Source organism: Trematomus bernacchii, unplaced genomic scaffold (assembly GCF_902827165.1).
Source record: "Trematomus bernacchii unplaced genomic scaffold, fTreBer1.1, whole genome shotgun sequence".
Classification (NCBI taxonomy): domain Eukaryota; kingdom Metazoa; phylum Chordata; class Actinopteri; order Perciformes; family Nototheniidae; genus Trematomus; species Trematomus bernacchii.
The window spans coordinates 8841118-8866263 of NW_022987828.1; the positions used below are offsets into that span (position 1 = coordinate 8841118).

Sequence of the window (25146 nt, forward strand, 5' to 3'; positions counted from 1 at the left end):
CGGGAGGGGAGACATTGTTCCTTGACGTCACCGCTCAGCCCAGCCTGCCGCTGCTCTCAAACACGTCTTTGTTATTCTTCCACCGGAGACCGGCCATCCGCAAAACACGGAGCCCCGCCTGCAGACCTGCTGGAGCGGTGCGCCGGGTGCAGAGGTTTACACTGTGTGGGAGGCTGTTAGTGAACTGTCAATCAAGTCAGGGCAGAAAAGAACAGTGTAATAGGTTCATATTACTAGTTCTTAAAACCATAATAATAATAATAATTATAATAATAATAGCAATATCACAATCATTTAAAAACCTTATTATTAAGTTATTAGTAGTTTATTTGTTAACTATAAAATAAGAACAAATAATATCCATTAACCATAAACACATATTACTGTTGTTTAGAGCTCAGTTTAATTGATTAGTTGATTGACCGAAAATAAACCTGCAACAACATTGATAATACATAAATCCATCAAATAATCCTTCAAATTTGAAACAAATACAAACTTAAATATATTTTGGTTTTGAAAAAATTGTAAAGAAAAAAAAATGGGACTCTGGGCACTTAACATTATTTTAACATTACCATAAAACAAATATTATTATTGTATTTTATTTGTATAATTACTATTAATAACACTTATTTTAATCCTTATAATAAGAAAAGGATGTTGTTTACCATGTTATTGATATGATATTGCCGTGGATGTAGCCAATATTATTGTTTGTGTTGTTAATTATGTAATTAATAGGATATTGCGTCTAATTTATATGATTGTTTTTATTAATACGCTCTTGTCTGTATATTCCAAATATATTTCTACTCAAATGTTCATTAAGCATTATTCAAACTAATAATACAAAACAAACATATAAACTACTGTTGAATTAACACAGAGGCGCTGCTTTGACGACACTGTGTTCAACACGGCTGTAATGCTACAGAAGCAGACAATAGCCGGAGCTGTGTGCTGCGGTCCGCTCCAGTGTGAAACGTGCTGTTAGCAGTCCATTAGCTTGTACTTACACCTTTACACTCGGTGTCCTTCCGCGGGAATCTAGGTCGCATTTTCATACCGACCGCGGAGCACGGCTCTCTGGTAACTGAATAGCCAGTGTAATCTGACACTTCAACTTGCCGTGCTCTACGGTAGTTGATTCAGTCAGTCACTCACACCGTCTCCGGGGCTCTCATGTCGTCTTTGTGAAGTGGAGAGAGCGAGAGAGAGGAGCACCGTAAACACGAGGTTTGGAGAAACATTACGCGGATTTGCAACTGAGGTCCGAGCTGAAAGTAAGTTTCGCGCCTGGTTATTTTCTGTTGCAAAGCGAGGTTTGAATATGTGTGCGGGTTGCTCAAGATGGGGCTTGCCTCCCCTTGGACAGATACTACCTGCTAACAATAGGGTGACCTCCTAGAAACCTTTAACAGCCGCTGATGAACTCGTGTCAAAAGGGGGCAGATTCCGGTTACGGAGCGTGGTTTACGCGGCGTGATATCCAGGCTTGTGTGTGCTGGGTATTGCACGTTTCTGCCTTGTGTAGACGAGTTGCGCTGGAGCGAAACAGTCAGTGTGTCCGCAGGATTATTGCATGATAGGTGCATGCATTTCGGGAACACATTAGACAGTAATGTGATTGTGATTGCAGCTCTCTGTGTGTATGTGTGGGTGAATGTCTTGTCTCGCTGGATCAGCTGATGGCTGCGTTGATGCTAAACTGAGACTACATGTCACTTAGCTAACAGTCAGTAGTGTGACTGGGTTTGTTGACTCGGCTACCTGTTGTATTGCAATTAGCAGACATTTCCATATGTTTGTTACTCTGTTATGTTCTATTAAACAACACCATGTAATGCAACATTTGCCACCTTGACCTGCACTGATAGCACTGATTTGATCCTCTCAGGGTCCATTCAAAGATCAGTGGCTCCCAGAGAGCTCAATGGGACCCCCAGGGGCTCTTAATGGGACCCACATTTACGTTCACAATGAATTTAATGCACTGTGAATATTACTATTAGCCCAGGTGTGACTGTAATGTCCTGCGACATTCACTGCACACACCCCCCATGCTTCAGTACAAATTAGTCTACACACACATGGTTTCCCTGACATGCAACTATCTGAATCCCTGACAGGGAACAGCAGTACCACATTTTTTAGCCCCTTCTACAGGGGGAGTGTGGATGAGCTGCTTGACTCAGCACAGCCCTAACTTTGGCGGACCCTCCCCGTAAAAATTCCTCCCATCTGGATGTGAGGCCAGCCAGGGCAGAGCGCAGCAGAAAAGGGGCTCCTGACGGGAGGAGGAGGAGGAGACTGCCCCTCTTTCATTACCCTTCCACAGGACAGCTAAACTTTTGGAGGGGGTGAAAAAAGAGCCTCTATCCTTGTTAGTAAGGTGCTGAAGTTAAAGGGAGCGTGATAAGGAGCAAATCAGCAATCCTTTGTTGTTGTTAAACACTCGTGGAGTTTTGCAATATCTATTTCCAACCATATCTTTGTGACTGTGCTACTATCCTGTTATCATTATGCAGGTGAGATAACAAGCAGAGATACTGTCACCACCCGCAGGAAATCTGTTTAAACGCCTCAGAAATCAGTTTCCTTAGAAATCTGACACAGTCTCAACTAAAAATTAGTTATTATGGGATTAACACAGTGAATTTTTATTGCACGAGTCTTGCATTGGATTGCAGGTGTTCACATTATTGTGTCCTCTTCTGGTTAAAGAAAGCGTGTAAACAGATCTTTGGATGGGTGCACCCTACAGTGTCTCCCTCTTTGGTAATTTAAATTGGTGATGTAATGAAATTGTTTCAGCAGCAACACTTGTCAGCGGCACCACATTAATTAGTGCTTTGTAGCTTTTTTTTAATATTCCCCTGACAAACCAAAGCAGTGTTAAGTCATCTCAGCAAAGCATGAAAAGGAGGCACGCTCGTTCACAGTGGTTTACCTGATAAATTGTGAAAGAAAGAGGGCAAGGAATTAAAGCCATCTGCAACTGTTTGAAACTTGGATGTATGTGTGTTTGTGTGTGTGTATGTGAGAGTTTTCTTTCCTTCTGTTGTCCCTCCTGGGGCCTCTCTGCAACCAGCTAGCCAGTCAGGCTGTGAGACAAGACAGAAGAGTGTCTGATTCACTAAACAGGCTAAAGGCTCCAGTAAACTCACTTTCAAATCAAATGTAGGCTCTTTAAGAAAGTGCTGGCTTGGGTGCAAAAGCAAGTATGTTCACTGAGAATGGATCTTCTGGCCCTCTACAGCATAATGTGTGGGAGATGATGCCAGAAATCAGTTGGGAAAATAGCGAAAATTATAATCAGACACAAAAAGACAACACATGCACTGGCAGCGCTACAAGTGAAAGCTAAACATGAGGAATAAGATGTATGTTTATATGCAACAGTATGCTTGTGCCCTAAACCAAACAAGGCAACAGAATGGAGAGATTACCCTCAGTAAAAGCCAATATGGTTGTACAATATTTGAATTAATGATTACAATAAACAGTTATCTTGAATAAATCGGGCTGCAACAAGTTAAATCACAAATTCAAGTATCAGGTTCGAACACATGCAGCTATTATCCAAACTCAAGGTTGTCATTCTTCACATTTCTTCCAGTAGTGAGTGTACACACTCCCTATCTTTGCACTTCCATACTAAAACTGCTTAGAAGTGTCTACAGGAAAAACAACCAATTACTCGTGTCTGAGTAATTAGCTTTTGTTACTCAGCAATTTACCAAGTTGCACCGTCTCTGCTGCTATTTACTGTGTGTCGGCACAGCTGCAGCCTGCTAAGTGCTTAAAACCTGGCGAACGCTAATCAATGTTTTGACAGCCTGACATTTCATCTAACTGTTCATGTTGGTTCGAGGAACGCTGTGAAATACTTGCAGCCTGTTCACTTGACACAGATTTTTTTAGTAGACTGGTGTCTCGCCATAAGCCAAAACCCACCCACTTGTGTCCCGAGCAGAAGTCAGCCTTTGTTTCTGTCTCTTTCTCTCTCTCTTTCTGTCTTTCTGTCTTTCTGTCTCACTTGTGGTGCGACTTGGCAGCACTTTTCATCTAGACTGAGCCTTTGTTTTCAATGTGTGCCTATTTTGGTATTTTTATAAGGAAAAATTAGTGTTGCCTCAAAGCAATTTATAGACTAATTTTCAGAAAAAGGGCTTAGAGGGAGTTAGAACCTGAAACATTCAGTTTGCGCTGAGGTTGTGCCCTTGTGTCAGACACTTAACTACTTCCTAAACCTTGATGTAATTCTACCCATAAGTCTGCAGTTAAGCTCTCTTCAATCTGGTAATTGCAGTGGAACTAATAAAGAGAAAATGAAGCACCCAGCAGATGTAACTCATACAGCCGACTGACTGTGATGACATCAGTTTGGTATAGAGAGTCAAAGTAGGCCAACGTGAGGCGCAGGGATAAAAAAACCTCAATGCCACATGCTTGTCACCACTGTCCTTCAAGCTGCAAACCTTGCACTGTGGTTTGGCTTGTGGCGGGTTGGTTGAGACTCCCGAGGTGGCTGAGAAAGTCAGGAGAGGCATTGTAAATAATGCTCAGACCTAGAGCAAAGCATATAACCTCAAAGGAAGCAGCAAACAGAATTGTTTGTTCACCAACTGTAAAAGACTATACAGTAGCTGTGCTGAGCTACTATCAGGTCGGTGAAACAGGGACAGTGCTGTTAAGGCCCAGAAACACTAAACCCACATCAAGAACTAGCAGCGACTGACGCTGAGTGTTGCATCGCCTCACATTGCCTCACATCACCTGATCAAACTCATGCTTTAACACAGACTTCAGCCATTGGCCAAATAGCATGTATCATAAAAATGGAAACCAGGAATATAGGACTGGGTTAATCCACTGTGTTTTAATACATAGGGCCTACATTAAATCAAAGCAGTGTTTGCAGACACTTTAACACCACACTTGCTCACCATTAGCTTTTGACCAGATGGCCATGTTGTTGCAAAATATTTGTGTATTGAAATGATCAGATGAGAATAAGTAGACCCTTCTGTGTGTGCCGTCTTGACTTTAGCAATCTGAGTGTTTTGCACCACGTCTATGGGTGTTTCTCAATCGCGAGTAAAGCTGCTTCAGAGCCACTATTTCAAGCATACTACGTCATCGAGTGCCGCCGAAGTACTGTTCCAATCTCCAGCATACTTGGAAATCTACCGAGCCCGGCGTACTCCGTTTGGAGAAATATCGAGGCTGCACATGAGTAGACTTCGCGGTCTTAAAATCCCCACAATGCTTTGCGCACGGACCAATTTCCCCAAATCTGTGGCGGAAGATGTAAGGCGGGGCCTCTCATATGACGCACACCTGCACACTTGCTAGCGTGTTCCACACTTCGTTTTCCGAATGCCAGGAAGTATTCTTGACTCGCTTCTGAAGCAAGATGCTCGGCAGACATGTGCTACCAAGCAAGCGTACTCGCGATTGAGAAACACCCTGAATCTCTTCTTGTGCACTGATTTTTTTTAAGGCAGTACAGCCAATCAGAGTGGGGCTGCCTACTAGTGAAAAACCGACATTGGCTGATTTGGTGTGTAGTTATTCGCATTAAATCGTGCAAAATATTGTTTTGCATTGAAAGGATTATGTGTTGTTTAGAGATAGTCTATCTGTTTAAGTGGCATAATGTAAGCAACATCAAAGTAACTCCTGTTTCTGAAGAACAGTCACTTCAACCTTGAGCTCTCCCAACATTAGGGAGACGCAGTCCTCTAAGTGCTTTTTTTTCCAAGACAAGAGAGTGAAACGGAGTGCAAGGAGGGAGAAAGTGAATAGAGAAGTTGCTGGCCCACCCCTGTCACCGCCTCATGCATGTTTGATTTGATGTTCTTTGAGAAACGAGTGCATGGAACGTCACAATGTCCATGTCTCGTTCCCATCCATCGCGAGGCTGGGGCCCTTGAATCATAAATGACACCCGGCCTCACCAGGAACAATATGAGAGTCGTAGCCCTCACAGGAGGAACAAAATGTTCCCTCTATCCATCAATCCATTCGCCCACCGCTGCCGCCTGCACTCAGGACTTCTCACCATCGCAAGCAATTACCCTCACTTTTTTTTTTGCTGATGAAATCCTCACAGAGTCTGTCTCAGCTCTGTGTTGTTTAGGCGCTTCTGAGAGAAAAGGGTAGCGATGGAGAAGAAAAGAGATAGTATGTGTCTGAGTGAGTGGCGTTGGCGTGTGTCTGTTTGGCTTGTAAATCCTGTTTAAGCTAAACAAACTCATTGTCCACATCCTCCAACTGCGCCCTCTGTGTGTGTGTTGTGTGTGCCTTCCCTCCTCCTTCCTCCTCTCCTCTGCTTCTCCTTTTGAGTTGTAAGTACAGTCCCTAATTAGTCCCCTCTCCCTCTTCATGCTGGGTCAGTAGGTTTACGGTTTCAGTGCTGATCTGCTGTGTTTGCCTTGTCTCTCCTGATACTGGAGCATGCCTGCAAGCCAGCGCAGACTGCAGCCTCCTCCAAGAGGTCTTCACACCTTACACAGCATCCCACATGGGTTCATTTGCCAGACAGCCACTCAGGACTGTACTCACGCTCACTCTCATGCAGCTTGCCCAGCGCTTGAGCTCATGCCAGTTATTAGTCAAACCAGCCCAGCAAATAGATGTACCTGCTGTGTTGAGTCAATACGTTAAAACCTGTTATGTTTTCAAACAACTGCAATGCATTTTAAAGAAGATTCTTAGTTGTACCTACCCTCTACACAGCATGTTATCAAATCCTCCTTGCTCATAGCCTACAATGATCCTTTTTCTAAAGATAAGATGCCACATGCTATGTTTATAATATCATTTGCGCTATAAACAGTCTCTTGTCTAGTAGGCAGTCTCTCGGAGTGTGCGTGGTGATGTTGATTTTCTGGTAGAGGTTGCGTGGGAGATGGAGAGAGTGATGGCAGAGATTCTCTGAAGGCGGTCGAATTGTCTCCAACATGGCCTCCAGGGATACATACTTCCTTGTTTTCTGACAAAGTAAATTAACCAGGATTTGCTAATGCAAAGGGACATCATTTATTCTTCGCCTGCGATGTCAGTTATGATGCGGAGAGAGAGTCGTGCAGTATTTGCTCTCACACAACACTAATTCCTACACATGCATGCATGCAGTGCAAAGGCTAACATATGGTGGATATTGATGAGTAGTAGATTTCAGTTGTCTTTAAAGAGGATCATACAAATACGTTTTAAAGCAGGGGGAAAGCTGTACGCTAGATGTTGATTTTTCGGTCGTGTCCGTCAATGAAACCAGCCATGGTTGTTATGGAGAGCCCCTCAAATCATATTGGCATATAATCTTGAGCTCCACTGCCCCTGCTAAGAGTGTTTTCTTACTGCCTTTCAACATTGCTCAGTGACAGAAAAAGTCTATTACTTTGTGCAGTGTGTTTGGCCGCCTGGTGCCCTCCCCTCGGTTTTGACACTGGCGGTTGAGCCAGGCGCTTTCCCAGGGTTCTGAGAACTGACATCCCTTTCATTTTCCCGCCTGGGCGGCCCAGATAAAGGGGCATATTTTAAACCTCTGTGTGGATACACCGACTGAAAAGAGAGACGGGCTGGTGGGCCGGGGCTGAGCTACAGCATTAACTTCACAGCTTTAACAGGGATAGGGAAGGTCGAGCTTTGATGAGGGGTGTAACAAAATATAAAGTCTACTTTTATTAAACAGTGATCTTATTGATAATGGATGGTTGGAAGTACTATAACTGGCTGCAGACCTGACTTTGCAAATATCACATGCATTATCTACAATCTCACTGCAGATAACCCATCTCCCTCGTTTATCCCTGGTCTATTACAGGGGCAATGTGTTTCACCACTTTTTTCTAATCTCCCCCTCTTACAAGTACGTCCTCCCAGCAAACCAAAGCCCGGGTGGAAGCCGTCGTTTATCATATCAGTAATGAGACCAGGCTAATCGTGTGTATTCCGGAGACAGCAATGATACACTGCTTGGAGCTTGCCAGGGATCAGCCTCTAAACAATGTTTATCATTGTCTCCCAGGGCTCTTTAATTATCTGGCAAACACTATTGACAAAACAGCAAGGGTCCTTATGTTTTATGATTTTTAAAGGATGCTGGGTTGCTGTCACAAAATGCTCACTTGGTGTTGTGTTCTTAAGAATGTGTTTGACCGAGAAAAACTGATAATCACATGCTTTTTAAAATGTATTTGAATGAAAATCCAAGTATTGGGACGTTTTTTGTGTTTCTAGAATCCTTCACATTTTGTAGAAAGAGCAGGAGCAGTTGATTTAATTAGATCCAGATCTGGTGCTCTATTTATGTTTGCACTTCCAAAACACAGTTTTATTGTTTAGTGATAAGAAGAGAAGAGAGATGATCTGTACGGAAAACATTTCGTAATCTCCCAAATGCTGAACTCAGTGCCGCTAGCATGGCTGAGGACTTCTAGTCTTGTTTTAATTCTAAGTACACTCATTGGGAACGTTTATTTTGAAGAAAATCTAGTAGAATTAGTCAATTTCCAAGTAAAACATCCAGTAGAAAGAGGTTGTGTTAATAGCTCCTCTGTCTGCTGCTATGCCAACAAGCACCCATTAGTTCAGATTACATATATTAGCAGAATCTAATACACTTATTACACATCTCAGCTGCCATATTGCTTTCACAGCCATCCTGTAACCTTTACTTGACTCCCCAGTGGGAGCTGGGTGGATGCTGAATGGTATGTGTTGATATTGTTAAAGATACACGTGAGGACATCACACGCTTCATGTGTGACTCATATATTTGGATGAGAAGGGGAAATGGGGGGGGGGGGGGGGGCTTCCATACCACAGCCAGACCTGCCACATCTTGAGGCTATTACTCAATATCTGTGGCTACAGTCTGAAGGAGAAATGTCTGAATGGATAATCGCTGGTCAACAACAACAGCAGACAGACAAACTGTATGTTACCTCCCCCCACACAATTACACACATCACACCCCCATCCTCTTCTCCTTGTCAGGTCTCTGTAGCCATGTCTCCCAAGATATCAAATCAACATGATTGTTTAACAAGAGAGGAGGTGTGTCTTATTGATGGTTGCATGGAATCACCTTTGCTGTTCTGTGTGTGTGTTTGTGTCTGTGAGAGTGAGAGCAAGAGAGGGAGGGGGGGTTTGGGGGTTGGGGGGTGGGAACCGCAGCGGTGGCTTGGGGTGAGGTCCTGCCCTGATTTTCTGTGGAATTCCTTTGTTTTTGGAAGCCAGAAAGGGGGAAACTGAATCTGCGTAGCCCGAGGGTCTCCGCTCCTTGAGAATTCTCTGCACACATCCCTCTGCCGCCAGCCCTGATGGTTTTAGGGGTGGCTCTGTTTTCAAAGCTCGGAACAGCCAAGGTGTTTTTCACCTTCCAGAAAACGGAGAATGGGGAAAAATGATGACTACACCAGGCAAAGCGTCTCTGGCCTGGAGGGACTCGAACATTTGCTCCATATTTTAAGGCTACGGATATGAAAGTCAATTGTAGATTCTGTCACTCAGTACACAAAAGATACCTTCCTGTGAATATGGATGGAGAACACACGCAGAAAGAGCACTTTCTTTATTTCAAAAAAAGTGTGGTGCAGCAATTTCCTAATGTTTTCCATTTTTAATGATCCTCCTCTGCAGATTAATAAGTTATTTAATTGTGTTTCATGGCCACTGGAAGGGCCAAGGCTGCTGCAGAAATGTTGTCAGCTGCTCCTGCAAGCTGGAAATGTCACCTTACATTCATGGCTCATTAAGTCTGATAAACCTTAGGGTAATGGTGTTAAAATTGTACAAAGGTATCTCCGTTTACTCCGTGCCACAAGTTTTCCGTGACCAGATCCTTATCTGGGGGGCTGTCGCTTTAAGTAACTAACTTCCACAAAGCAGAGCTTTTCCCTCTCGTTTGAAGGGGGCTCGTGTTGAGCGAGGGGGGGAATTGAATAGGCTTGTTGCCTGCCTCCATTGAGCCAGCTTCATTCTTCGCTGTCCCCTGAAACAGGCGGGAGTGGGGGCTTGAGAGAGGGGAGGTGGCAGAGGAAAGGGGAAAAGGAGAAGGGCTAGGAGGTCTGGTCACGTGAGCAATGATAGTGTTCGTGCTGGTCCCTTTCAGGCTGTCACAGTAAATCTGTTTGACTTGTCACTTTGTAAATCATTACGAAGGCTAAAAGCCTCTCTATTGGATTGTGGTGGAAGGGGGGAGGCGGCAGGTTTCCTTTGTGCCTTCTTGACGATGATGATAATCAAGTTTGTTTCTGGCCATCCTGCTGTGAGGCTATAATTAGCTCCATTCTTTTCTCTTCTCATCCTCTTTTTTGCGTGTTGCTCCTCAAAGCAAAAGTGGAGTCATTGTGCGGAGGTCGTATGATGAGTTGTGTATAGAAGCATCAATAGCTTCTGAACACTTCTTTAGTTTGATCAGGCTTCCTACTGTAGATTCAGAAGTAGGGATGGTGTGTTTGCTGCAGAAGATTGTTATTAAGAGTGCTCCATCCTCCCTCCCTGCCTGTGCTGAACCTATTTAAAAGTGCATGTGAGGTCTCCTGATCCTCCCTCAGGTCAGTCAGGGAGAGTGTCTTAAGCTTGAGGTGTGTCTAAACTTGTAGTGTCATTCTTTGACCGAGCTGTCTGACAGAAACATGACAGAGTAGATCTCATCCGGCCGATGAAGTCTGCGCGGTGTGACGTCTGATTTCCGAGGGCAAACTCCCTCTCCTTGCATTTGTCCTCTCCCTCTCTTGTCTCTTCTCTCTCCACTCCTTTTTCACACCATGCTTCCTCTGTGCCCACCCTGTTCTCTCCTTTTGCCTCCCTCCTTTTTTCTTTGGTGTGTGTGCCAGCAGCACTCGTGCCTGGAACAGAGCACAAGGGCAGACATCTGTCGCACTGTGTCCCTGATCTGATCTGTGGCTCAAAGCATCGGGGTCATGAAGAGTAGCAGCAGCCCGTCCAGATATCACGGGAGACAATCTGAGAGCTCTATCTCAGTGTTTTGGTCTTTATGTGGCGCTATGTGAATCCGTCTATCTCACAGAAATGCACACACCATGGTATTAAGCTGTTGTCTCTATGTGGAGACGTCTGTCACTTGGACTGAATAAGTCAAATGGTGCTGGCAGTGTCCCACGTCTTCCTGACAAAGCTCTTTCTTAGACTCACAGGTGCAGAGAGCAGAGCCACACATCGCTTTCATCTGGCTGTTTGTCAGCTGCAACGGTGCGCAGTGGATCGAATGAATGAAGGATTTTGACAGTTAAACTGGATCTTTGAGCCTGGGGCCGCACCATTAATGACGAACCTAATGACAGAATGAATAAAAGGTTGTCAATTGCGGCAGCTCGGTTGTGTTAGTAAGAGTGTAAGTGTGGATTGACATGCACAGCGGTTGCCAAGTTTGATATTTCACATACCTTCTTGAGAGATTAATGGCTGTGTATTGATCGCACTCAGAGTTTTGACATCTATTGGTTTTGGAGTGGCAGATTTGCCCTCAAAACAGGTGAGTTCATGTGACAAGACTGGTAAATGCTTAGCTTCATGGTAGGGCTGTGCGATTATGGCAAAAATCATAATCACGATTATTTGGGTCAATAATTGATATCACGATTATTAAATACGATTATTCATTGACTTTGAAAAAATCCATTTATTGAACTTTAAAACAAATACAAATAATAATTTGAAAAGTATCTTTTTAACTGTTGATTACTCTGAACGTATAATTCAACTGAAAAACCAATACAAAAATAAATAAAATAAATGATACATTTAAATAAATAATATCAAAATAATAAATACCAATAAACAAGATCAACAAATATTTTGGAGCGCACTTCCACAAGCTACTAAACATATATAAATATGATAAATACAAATAAATGAGACCAAAATTAATTGGATCAAATATGTCACAAAAGCAAAATAATTGTTTTTTTCGATTATGTTGTTTTCGTAATTGTGGCAGGCCAAAATCGTGATTGCGATTAAAATACGATTAATTGCACAGCCCTACTTCATGGGAAAATTCCTACAAACTACAAAAATCCTGCACTTTATTTAATATACATGTTCTAACATTTTCTGATGGTCTGTCTACCTTCTAGGCTTCAATGTGTTTCGATTCATTTCATCAATAATTTACTTTAACTTGCAGGGAATTGAAACTTAAATGGGATATCAGATCCATCAAACTCCATTCAGTTCAATGTTTCCCTTAAGTTATCTGAACGCAGTGATGCATTCGACAGCAGAAGGTACAAATCTCCTCCCGCTCGTGTGTTTGAAGTTCCTACAACATCTGAGATTTGAGAGCAACCTTTGTAAAGCAAGAAACAACTCAATTCACATGCTCCTTTTCACTTCCATGTTTACTCACTTGCCATTTTGATTTGATTTCCTGACAACACAGCTTGTCAGTAGTGCAAAGCTTGTCAGTAGTGCAAAGCTTGTCAGCGATCAACTGTCAGCTCTCAGATGTTGGAGAGTTTTGAAAATTGTTCCTGGTTGCAACTAAGATACCAAACAATTGTAGAGCAACTTTGAAAAAAGGCATAAAGGTTACAATGGTATCTAAAATAAGTTTTTACTGTCTTGAAATTCATATTCAAGTTTATTTCATCGGCACCAAAGGCTGTCTAAAAGGCAGGGAAAGGAATAAAAATAGGAATATAACATTTTGGTGTGCTTTAAAAAAAGGCTGGTGATAAGTAAGTGTCGTTTTTCAGTGGCTATAAAAGTCCTAATACAATAAACAAGGCACGTAGTACAATAATCCCAAAATGCTCGCGTTTTAAAGGTCCTGAGTCTTGCAAATCCATTGGTTTGGTCCTTTAAGATGAAGCAGTTAGCCCATTTGATTAACTCAAAGCCTCTGGAATACTTTACAAAGCCCATCCTGACTCAGTGAATCTGAAGCTGCTTTGATTCAGTTCGTCTCACGTGAGTCAGCAGAGTCATAGAGTAAAAGGGTAGCATGTGTGACGAGCAGATTAGTCCCCTTTATGACACACGTCTTCTGTCAAAAGGAATATCTTAACATCTTGTTTACTTAGTATAAGTCTCTGAGATGGAAATCGGGCCCAGATTAGATCAATGGTAGACACGGCTGTTATCTTTTAAAAGAGAATTGACCTGTGACACTTAGTTGGCAGGAGCCCAAACCCATGATGGCTCCATGATCTGCATGTAAATGCTTTGTCAAGTGAAGAGAACAGTAAGGGAAATAGATGTTTACATAAGGTCATTACATAGAGGTTATACTAAGTAGGTTACTATGTATTATTCTACGTATGCAATGTATAATATGCAGCCCTTCAATAGCCTCGCTGCTTTAGTTTAATGTAATGTAAACTTAAACGCCTATATACACTTTAAAAGACATACAAAAAACTGCACATTTCAGATAACATTGACACAGCAAATATTAGCTGGCTCGCTCTGTGCATTCATTCTTTTCACTTACAGTATAATAGCCAGGTCTCACAGTATGTTTACACTGTGAAATGCACTCTTTTTTTTGTGCACTGTCATGATGAATCTCATAACATTAGTGACTGCACACTTCAGCTTTATCTACAATTAGTCAAGTTATATTTGATTAATAGATTAACCATTTCATGATTTTAAATTTTTTTTTTTTTTTTTTAAACTGTCAAAACACCATGTCGGAGCTGAAAGTGATATCTTCATGGTGCTTGTTTTTTCTACAAAACCCAAAGATCTTTAAAGAAGATCTTTCAACAATATAAAACAGAGAAAAGATTAAACCAGCAAATTGTTTTCATTTTTCTCGCGGATGAATTCAGTGCAATTATTCCCGTCTGTTCTCTGTTGTTGATAACTTTTCTACTCTGAAGCTACAACATTTAGTAACACACATTTGAAACATAATATGAAATATTATAACAATATCAAAGTGGATTATGTTCATTAAATCATGGTAGGTATTGGCCATGGTAGGTAATTGTGATTGTGATTAATTCAGTAATAATTATGAAGCCCTAATTCCCATTAGCATCAGCTGTATTTTGTGTTAAGTACCGTAGTAGTTCAAAAATGTTGTAACGCTAACATGGACGGTAAACATGGTAAACCATAACCAATACCTGTTAAACGTCAGCATATTAACATTATTAAAGTAAGCAAGCTTGCTTTAGCATTCATCTCAAAGCTATGTTACACTCCACAGTGCTTTACAACCTCAGAGAGCTAATAAAATATGTTTTTCTGTCTGTCCATTATTCCATTAAGCAAATGATAATCCTAGCACTGCATGTAAACATCCTTTCCTTGTTTAAATAAAAGCAGAGCCTGCACCAGAACTCTCGAGACAAGTAGGATCCTCTTAGTATCCTCTCTGTGTGCCTGTTATGCAGCAGCAAGAAAAAGGTGTTTTATACTGATGACAAGCAAGGTCGGGCCAGTGAAACAGGACAGTGCGAGTCTGGGGGTGGGGGGGGGGGGGCAGAAGTAGGGAGGGAGGGAGAGAAAGTGAAAGAGTGCCACTGCAGCTCTCCCGGTGTACAACCCGCTACTCGGATGCAGCTACATATCAAACAGAACCAAGTTGCTGCTGGCACTGCGCCATGACACAGATCACTGGCACATACAGCCCTGTCAAAACCACCTTGATGGGTAATTAGGAATACTCTATCATACCTGCTATCACTTAGCTGCTGCGCTCGTGCAGTCTGATGTGTGTGTAAGATGTTTATGTGGCTGTGGGATTGTAAGAGGAGTTGCTGCAGTGATACAAGTACATTTTACACAGTGTAACCTCTGCTGGGGGGTGGACTTTGAGATAGAAAGGCCGATCCCTTAAAGTCAGTCCAAAGCAGTAAACCCTAGCTGACTCCGATGTGTGTGTGTTTTTGCATCTTAGCGTGCTCATGCAGCAGTGTGTTCAACCTTGTGGTCGTTTTAAAGGGGAACATCAGTGTAAAGGCTCTTTGTGCGTGTGGCTGATGCACATCGCGTCCTTCATGACTTTGACCGGGCAGGCCTTGCAGAGTAGAGCGAGCCAGATAGACAGAGATTTAAACAATTCTGTGTATATACAGCAACCAGAGAAAGAAAGGAAAGATGCTGCTTTGCAAGCTGTTTTCCCCCCATGTGATTTAAACATTTCGAATTTTCCCATTAACCCTCATCACTCACAAGGAGACCTTAGCTAAAAATGCCTACTTTTACACTTGCGCTGTGAACAATTTAGCAATTTGTGCTGTTATTATCCTAATTTGCACATGCGGAAATGAAAGAAAGGGAGAGTACATTGTGTGCCCTCTGATTAAGTGGGATGTTTGAGTATGAGCCCTCCACCTTCAAGAGAGATTTGATACTTCAGGGGTTGAAGTGTTTTTGATGGAAACTCCATTAATGATTGATAACAAGAGGAGAGCGGTTAAAAAATCTCCCTGCTCCAGCACCATCAATTATTAAAAGCTCTCTCCTTGCATTTTGGTGGCACATAAAATATCAGTCACCATCTTAAAATCTTGAGTTGATTATATCTGTCAAAGGAAATGGGGCTTTGTATTGGTTCCTGTAAAAGCTCTCCTCATACGGGGCTTGTATGTTGTGCATTTTGAAGCTGCTTCTTGCAACAGATTGCAACAATTAGCATCAGCTTGTTTGTTATCTGTTCTCATCAAAGGAAAGTGTTTCAAGACGTCTACAATTCTCATTGATATTATCCTAGGTTTATGTTTTATTAATCAAATGAAAATGTTAGAATGGAAATAGCTTAGAAATAGTTTAGATATAGGTCAGGCCGACGCAGAACAGAAGATTGCAACAAATTGATGTATACATTAGTCTCCAAATAAACTTAAAATACCCTTTGACAGTTAATCTTCCCCACAGCCTAGGGTGCAGCTAGCTTCATGCTAAATAGTTGCTGCTCTTCTACATTCTTCTTGAGAAGATTGTGTGCCACCGCCACAATATCTCATTTAATAGTTGGAGTGATTCACCCCGTCTTTCTGCTGAGAATCTGTCTCACACACACGGCACATGTCGAGTATGATGTTGAGGGACTGAGTGGATGTTTGAAGTGATGCTGGAGATTCGTGTCAGTGTACGAGTGCGTCTCAGTGGAAGTTCTCCGCTGCCGAGCGCTGATTTGAGCCGCAGCGAAACGAGCTGACAGGCCAGCAGGCTTCTTCTCTGTGTCATCGCCAAGGTTCCCATCAGCCCTTGCAGAGGGAATTCTCTCATGAAGCCCTGCTGCACTTCCACACCGGAGACCTGATTAAGTCTTTATATACGGCTTGTGGAGTCTGGCCTCTCTGCTCAAAGTGCTCCAAGGCTGCTTCAAGGCACGCGAGAGTAGATGTTTTCATGACGCTTCAATTGGTTGTGGAGCCTTTCTGGGGGTAATGATTATTGGCTCACATGAATGCAGAACATGCCTAGAAGCGATTCCATTTGACTATGCTGCTCTTTCTTTGTGTCATCTGAGTGACACCCTCATTTAGTGGTGTCAATATTTGAGTTATTCATTGACTAGGAATTGAGTCCTGCAGCACTGCGTGTGCATTCATTCCCTTCAGTAAAAACAACCTCAGTCTCTTAAGATGAGCTGGAAAAAAAAAAACGCTCCTTGTGATATGAATGTATATCAAGATGAAGGTATTTAAAGATAGCGATGAACGCTGACAGCAAATGAAAAGAAACAACAATAAAATGATGGCTGTTTTTATCTGTACCATCATCGACGCGTGGTGTCATAGCGGGCAACAGCGCGCTGCCCATCTTGTGTCAACAGACGTGTATTTACATAAGCTGTTTCCCATCGGCCACGGCTCCTGTCCTGAAAGCACCAGGAATCTCGATGGTGAGGCGGTGTGATTAGATTTACAGATGGAGATTAATGCGAACAGAGGTAATAGCACAAAGGCATAAATCACAAAGAAGAGGCTGCAAGCGCCACGTTTGACCTTTTTTGAATGGTGATAATGATTCTGGAGTCAGATGTGCTCATACTGCGTGCCTGAGTTAAGGCAACCAATCATAAATGCGAAATCTGTGTGTGTGTGTGTGGAGGGGTTAATAGATCCGCCGGTCAACATTGGAGTGCATTTAGATGAAAGTGACATCCTGCGAGAAGCTGTCAGAACACTACACGCTACAAAGTGACTAAATGCACTTAAGAGTACACACACGTAGCGACAGGCTTGATACCTGGTGCTCAGGCTCTTTCTTTAAGTGGGAAGTGAAACCTGTCTGTCTGTTTGTCCATCTCCCTGTTTGTCCTTGCACCGCGGAGCAGCAGCAGCAGCAGCAGGGTTATTAGAGGAGGCCTATGGCTGCCACTGATAAGGCCTGTATGGGCGCCGCCACTGACAGCGCTGCCTGCCTGCGCGGCAAACACAAGTGGCCCGGCCAGGGGATTACTGCCTGCTGCCATTTCTGCTGATGCCTTTCTTTATGTTATCCTCTCCAGTCAGATGTGCTGCATTTGAATAACTTGGCTGATGTTGTAGAAATGGAACTCCTCTAAATCTCCACCTGCATACAAATGAAGGCGAACGGACGAAACGCTGTGATTCGCATAACGCACATTTCGACCTTTTTTTGGGTTTATAAGCCTTCCTGCATCCCTCTTTTATTTCCTCCTGGTAGTGGCCACAACTGGTTATTAACATGCTCTGTCACTTACTGGGAGGAGTGATGCTGATGGGTAAGGAGGCTCACTAATCCACTCTGCCGCTGTCATTAGAGAGAAGCAAACAGACTATTACCACCTCCTCCTCCTCTTTCTGCTCATCATAAGCCTGCCCGAACCCCGCACACACACACTTGTACGTGCACACACACACACACACACACACAGCTATGATGGAGAGTGCCTCTTGTTTCTTTAGCGCTACTGAGTGGAGCCCTGCTTTGGTAATTGATCCTGTTTGGTACATGAAGAGGGAAGAGAGAGAGAGAAAGAGAAGGAGAAGGAGAAGGAGGGAGAGGGAGGCCCTAAGTGTTGTCAGTTTGCTGCATTAATTTTTCAACCGTGGCCAGTGAGGCTGGAGGGACGGAGGAGGGGCCCACCGCAGAGCTCGCTCAGAGGAACCATGCTGTACCTAATGCTGCTTTGTCTGCCTACATTTACGTTGCTGTTCATTGGTGTTCGGTCTAATGCTGCGTTGACACTGCTGCACGGTAACTTGCTGCCTCCAGTCATTTCAATGATGGGAGACGGGGCAAAGGGGAAGCGGTTTAAATCACGGTATAAGGGTATAAAGCGCTTGCCGCCCACGTGAACACGCACATATTCGCAGCAGAGAATTCACTGTGCTGAACTTAGGCCGTAACCGCCTGCCGTTGGCCAAGCTGCTTTTACAAATATTTGCCTTTTTGGGGAACGCTCTCGCAGGTTGGCTGTGTAAGCAGCTTAAAATAAGTTCCTCTCTGTGAGACTCAATTATGATTCAGCTGATCCGTCTACCCAGCCTCCTGCTGATGACATATTTGTTTTCCTCCATCTCTTCTTGCACCACTCAAAAATAGCCTTCTGGTGGTTGTGTGACGTTTGCCTCTTTGTATGGGTGTTGGTGCCTTCTCATTCTGTACAGTATGTGCAGCTGATGATGGACAGACCTCACTCGGTACTTTTTGATCCCCGCTCTGGGCTCTGGTTGCTGACTCACTGATGATGTCTCCCAGCCAGAGGACTGAGCAGAAAAAAAGCACACAGACTTGTTTTGCCTGCTATTCGCTGTGGTAGACAGTGATTAAATAGTGTTCATATAACTTCTCTGTTCTTCACAGTTCTCCCCCGTGTTACGTGTCAAAATAGACCCGTACTATAATTAGTACTCATGTTCTCATAATCCCGGTCACTGGAAGGAAAGTATACTGCCGAGTGATTTCTCTGTCCATCAGAGCCACGTTAGTGAACACTTCCATGAGTCATTTGGAGACGCTCACAGCCACAGAGGACGTCACCGCTGACATTTGTTGAAGATATGAGTCATGATTTCTTGCTTTTATTTAATATTTCCTAAGCAATTTGTTGTTGACACATTTCATTTAGCATCTCTAATGCTTGTTTTGTGCTGGGAGATGTAAAGTAGCTCACAGCTCCTCGCAGATGTCATGCAAAGCATCTAAAAATGCTTTGTGATGATGCAGTATGTAAAGTGCATCACTGTGGGAGAGAACTGCCTGGAGGCTAAGCGGCAGTTAAGTTATGATCACTGGAGTTATAGCACCCACAGTACAGGAAGCTCCTAAGTCCTAAATAGTCAGGATGGGTCACATGCAGAGGACTGATTTTCCCTCTGGGGTTAATAAACTCCAAAGATATCTTTACTTGGCAAGCACCACACTTTGTCACATCTTTCAAAAGATGACTTTAAGACAAAGACCACACTGATGTGATTTGACCTAAAATCTCTCAAAAGCTTTTTTTTTACACTAGCACATAATAGCTTAGTAGTAGTAGTAAAAGTGTACAATAAAAAGAACAATAAAAACATACATAAAGAAGTGTGCAAAATATTTAGTATTGGCCTGCAACACCATTTGACACATCACATAATGTGCAGAATTAATGTCACAGAGAGCCCTAAAAGCAATTTTGAGACCTTATCATGTTGGCTATCCATATGGTCTGACCATTCTTTTTCATTTGCTCATCACACTGCAACATAAGTTAACATTTTTAAGCTTTCAGAAAGATCAGTTTTCTGTGGCATCGAAACATATATAGATCAGCTTCAATGAAACAAATGTTACCCTTTTTTTTTTTAGACATTGGATAAAACACAAGACATACTCTCCTTGTGAGTCTAATGATACCCGCATGTAATTAGTTTGTACCTAGATCTAAACAAAAAGTCTATTTGCACAGATTTTCTGGCAGCTATTCACTGCAAGCTTTTTTTAAATGTAATCTGATTAGCCTATTACTGCAGCATTTTAAACCTATTCATTTGTGGTGTGTGGTAAAGTCAGACGAGGGGTATAAATAAATATCTTAATAATTTAGACGCTTTCTAAAATGTATTATCATTTGAATAGGGAGGAGTGGCGGTTTGAATTTTACGCAACTGAATGCTTTGTTTCACATAATAGGTATCAAATGAATTACTAAAGTAGTATATGTATCACTTTAAGAGTACTACTTTTAAGACTGGTATCGGTGCTTTTCCCCAGCCATATAGAGGACAAAACTTTTCCAAATAACATTTTCTACAAAGTAATGTATTGTAGTTCTGTGTAGTGAGTTGTTTTCTCTCTGAACCAGACCATTTAATCCTTTAACCTGACAGAATACCACACTATGAAAGGCAGGGCTGGGCCAGAGATGAACTGTGTGATTTCCTTTGTACAGTCACACAGGTGAGAGTCCTTTCTTTGCCTCGCTCTGTTTTGTCCCATCCAACAGGTGTGTTTTCTCCACTCCTCTCCACCACCCGCCAGCTTAGCTAGCCAGGACAGGCCTTCTTCCACTCCAAAACCATGATTGCATTCTTGAGCTATTCCGCCCCCTCCTTCAGAACAAGAGCCCTCCGCATCTCTCTCCCTTTCAAGTAGAGGCTGCCGGCCGCGTTTCCCCTTTGAAGATGTAATCTTGGAAAACACAGAGACATCTCTGGGATTATCTTAAATGTCTTCAGTATGTCAACAGCCTAGCCTTGTTGCTGTTGAGGTTGTTGAGCAGCGCTGGCTGTTTAAGGGGTTGGCTGTGATGACAGCAAAGGAAAATGCCTCATCGCAGAGGTAATCACAGGGTCAACTCTGCTGACTCCATTCAAGGCCAACCTCCCACTGTTAAAACTGGATGATAACACACACACACAATGAAATGATGTATTCCCCATGTGGCAATGCTGTGTTTACAATCGAGAATAATAGCTGGCAGTGGGGCGCTCAATAACAGTTGGGAGACTAAGGTGAGGTTCATTTATGTCATGGCATCTTCTGAAATGTTATGGAAATCTGAACGGTGCAGCATCTTAACCAAGCATACGCAATAAGATGAAAAGCATCATTGAGCCGTCACAAGAGGGAGAGTTACTATGCACCAAATTAGAGGCACGTAAGTGGGCGCTCCTTGAAAGGGATCTTGACTTTGTAATCATATCAGATGTTATCGGGAGGAGATTTTAGGAAGGGTAAGTGCTTGGAAACTAAATCAGAGAGAAGCTGCCTAGGGAACATGTTGTTATCATAATTACCTGCTGAGCGATGACTGCAGAACCGGTGTTGATGTTGACGCCGAGCCACCCTCCTCTCTCTCTCTTGTGTGGGCTGCTGCCTGCTTCCACATCTCTTTTGTGCTCTGTTCCATGAGTGTTTTCTTTTTCTTTCTTTCTTTCTTTCTTTCTTTTTTTTCCTCCCCTCTTTTCAGCCAGGAACAAACTGCAGGCGAAAAACGCAAATATTGTTTTGGTGAGATCTGGCTCTGAGATCCAGGACAGTCTTACGTCAGAGTGTACGTGCGGGCGCCGGGGTTGCTCCCGGGAGCCGAGGCGAAACGTAGACCTCATCTTCTCAGTTTTCAAACAACAACCTGCTCCTGCCGGGGCCCGCCTGCATGGGTTTTTTTTTTTATTACAAATGATCTGTTTGAATGAAATGCGGCCCCTGCCTTCTCGCAGTTGGCATTTTAAACGGGAGGAAATAACAGATGATGATATCAGAGCGGAAGATGGTACAGGAGAGAGAGATGAGAAACACTTGACCTGTTTGTTTTGGGAAAATGGTATTCCTCTGCTAATTTCCTCCTGATAAGTATCTGACAGCTCATAGTAAAGTGTTTTATCTTGGCTAGAGGGAAATGACTTCCCTCACTCACGGTGCCAATCGATTTCAGAGACTCTGCTGCTTTAAATTGCATTCTCTGGCCCTCCTATTTGCATAGAGGTAATCAATTACATATATTAGCTTACCGCTTTTAGCTTAACATAGACTTTCTCCTCCCTCCTGCCTGCCTCTCCTTACCTCTCCAGATGCTGCTGCAAATTCTAGCACTTTCCTCTTCCACCTAACATCATTGACTGCTGTTTGCCGTGTTGGGGGGCATTGATTTTTACTGCTCTGCCTCTCTCTGGTTTAACAGTTGATGAGTTGTGTTAAGACGCCCAGGGACAGCCCTGCCTGTTTTAAGGAGATGAGGTTGGCTTTTATAGCGCCTCTGCTTCCTCAGCCTTGGATGATAAGGTGTGTGTGTGTGTGTGTGTGTGTGTCTGTCTGTCTATGTGCTCGTGTGAGTGAGTGTCTGTATGAATTGAGCATCCGTTTGAGACTAGGATTGCCCTCAGGAAGCTAAAGTAAACGTTGCGGTGTTAAGGGCTTTTAACAGGAAAACTTGGGCTTTGTCATCTCCCGCATTTGAACCACTTTAAAGGCTTTGCGCAGAAAATTGGTTTCAGTCAATGAACAGCCACATCATCAGATACGATTACCAGGATTGAACTGTTAAGAGAGTAATACCAAGCACAATTATGAAAATGGAGTCGAGTGGAGAGTTGACACAGAGTTTATATTCAAAGGTGACAGGAGTTTTTAGTCTCTCAGAAGCACCTATAACCCCCAACTGCCAACACACACTCAAAAGTCATGGATACAGACACAAACCTCATTTAACACGATTAGTTTCTTTGAGGATTTTACCGCAGCCTCTTATATCCGGGATGAAAGAGTTCACACTTCTGACAGGAAAAAAAAGGAGTCTGCAAAAGCTAGTACGAAGCACTCGGCTTTTCACTGCAATATTCACCACATTATTAAGGAACACATTGCTTAGTGCTGTGTTGCTCTCAACACCATCTGTAGTGTGCTCCTCAAGTGGTAGCAATTTCCTTGTAGTCTCGTGTCTCTCATGCAGTGAATATTACAAGTGAAACTCGATTGCAGATCTCCGCTCGATGTTCTAGTGCATTTAGTTTCGCATAAACGTTTGCATTCTTCAGTGATTGCTCCCCGGCAGTTTCCGATGTGCAGAAATGCTCTGCCAGCTCAGTTTTTAACTCTCTCTCGCACTCTTTGGCTTTGAAGCCTGATGTAATTTCCGAGTATATGAAAAACGATTTGCCTAGATTTCCTCTTAAACTAGTACTCTGTCCTCTGCTGTGACACACCATGTTGTTGTTTTACTGACATTAAGCCAGCTAGACATCCCTTGTATGGTTGCTCAATGATGAAAACAAATGTAATTGATACAACTAATTAAAAAACAATTTGATTATATAATAATAACATTGATTTGACCAATTTATGGCCAACTTAACAATGTGATATTATAATCTTTTTAAATCCATAACCTCAACACACTCACTGCACAGGCGTTTTTAAGAGGGTCTATCGGTGCGTGTTATAGCTGGGTAATATCAACCTAATAGGCTTACCTGTCAGCACAGTACGGGACACAGACCCTGTAAATCACATTTGTCTGCGACACCTGCTCGCCTCCCCGCGTATTTATGGGTTTTTTCTCCACCCTGTCCTCTTCTTTTTGGCCCGAGTCCAAAATCAACCCCCTCTTCCCACAGTATGTTTTTCAGTATGCTCCCTTCTTCTCATGGATTAAATGAACAAGCAGGTGTTAAGATGTATGAGGGGCCCCATTCCCTCCAAACGCCCCTCCTATTCAAACCATCCATGAACAGTTCAAAATATCAATAGTGTGTTTAAGATTTAGACTTGAGATGAGAAGACTTTTTTTTCTTCACTTTTTGTAAACTTTCATATTTTAGTTCATGTGCATTTATTTCAGATATCACTTGTGAACACTTTAATTTGATCCTAACTTCATTAAACTCCTGCCATGTGGAAATCTACTTAGTGTGGTATACTATTACCCTGATTTGTGTTTTAAATCATGCACTGTACACATGGTGTGTAGACAGACAAAGCTACACTAAAACAACTAACTATATCGTTTGTTTGTTTGTTGATTCTTCCAGCATTACTGATTATTAAATCTCTTCTACTTTCCCATATATTTGTCATTGTATATGGATGTGTCCAACTGGCCAAAATGTCTTTAAATCTGACTAGAAATACCAAGCTATACTGTACCACTTGGAGAATGGCCTTGAGGGCAGCCTGAAGCAGAGGAAGCTTGTTTGCACCAGTGCTAGAGATTGCAAGTGATAAAACAATAGAAAAGAGAATGGTATTTCTTTCTAGGGGACTTTTTTTAAAACTTTTTTTTCAGAAGAATTTAAGTTAAAAACAAAAAATGTTAGTCTCTGATTCTGTTTTCCATCAGAAGTAAGGTTAAGAAAATTAAAACCCTTACTTTTCCCTCAACAGGGTTGTGTCTTTTGTGTTAGTTTGATTGTGTGATTGTGCCTGTTGCTTTAAGAGAGTGCTACATACAGTACAAAGGCTACAAACAGCCTATTATACAAATAGGCTGTTTGTAGCCTTTGTATCATAAGGAATTAAAAACATAGCCACTTCTTAAATGCAAAAAATAAAGGATAAGAGCTGCTAAGCCCAGAAGCACTTAAAAAAATGCTGACCTGTATACATTCAAACATATAGTCATTTGTTTCCTCTAGTTCTACTATGGATGTTAGCTAAATGTGTTTTATTGTATTAGCATTATTGACTCTTTGGCTTCTTGGGGTCAGGGCAGCAATGTGTGAGTACTTTTGTTTTATGATCCATTATGAAGATAAAGTGTATTTCTAAATATGACAATAAATCAAAGAGTGTTGAAATGTAATAATGTAAATGTTTTTAGCCTAAATAGAGTCTACATCCACGCGTAAAAATATAATAGCATCTCCTACTGTACAGCCAAGCTGCTTTGGCACAGCAGGGGCTTTAAGCTAAACGCTAACATCAGCTTGCTAACATGTGACACAGTGATGGTGATAACGTTCTGATACTGACGTGGTTCACCATCTCAGTTAAGCTTGTTGGCATGCCAATCCAAACAACTATTTTATTTTATTATCGCCAAACACAAAGTAAGCCTAAAGCTGATATTGATTGTAATGCTAGGGTTAGGGTTAGGGTTGTTTTTATTTCTAGGAGTTTTGTCATAAAGTATTTGACAAATTGAATTGTTGACCCGATAATGGCACAAGCACAGCTAAACAAGTCTTGCAAAGGGGTGGGGGGGGCGAAGGGGGAGGGATTAGTTTGACATTCAGGGTTGTGTAATATGCAGGC

The 25146-nt window shown here is 42.5% G+C and overlaps 1 protein-coding gene across 1 annotated transcript in view; it reads left to right on the top strand.

Moving 5' to 3' along the window:
• Positions 1-1108: 1108 nt before the first annotated feature.
• Positions 1109-25146, top strand: part of zmiz1a (zinc finger, MIZ-type containing 1a) — a 98259-nt gene continuing 74221 nt past the window's right edge. Inside the window, 1 exon segment of the mRNA XM_034152074.1 lies at positions 1109-1286. The gene's annotated coding sequence lies outside the window, so the exon portion shown is untranslated.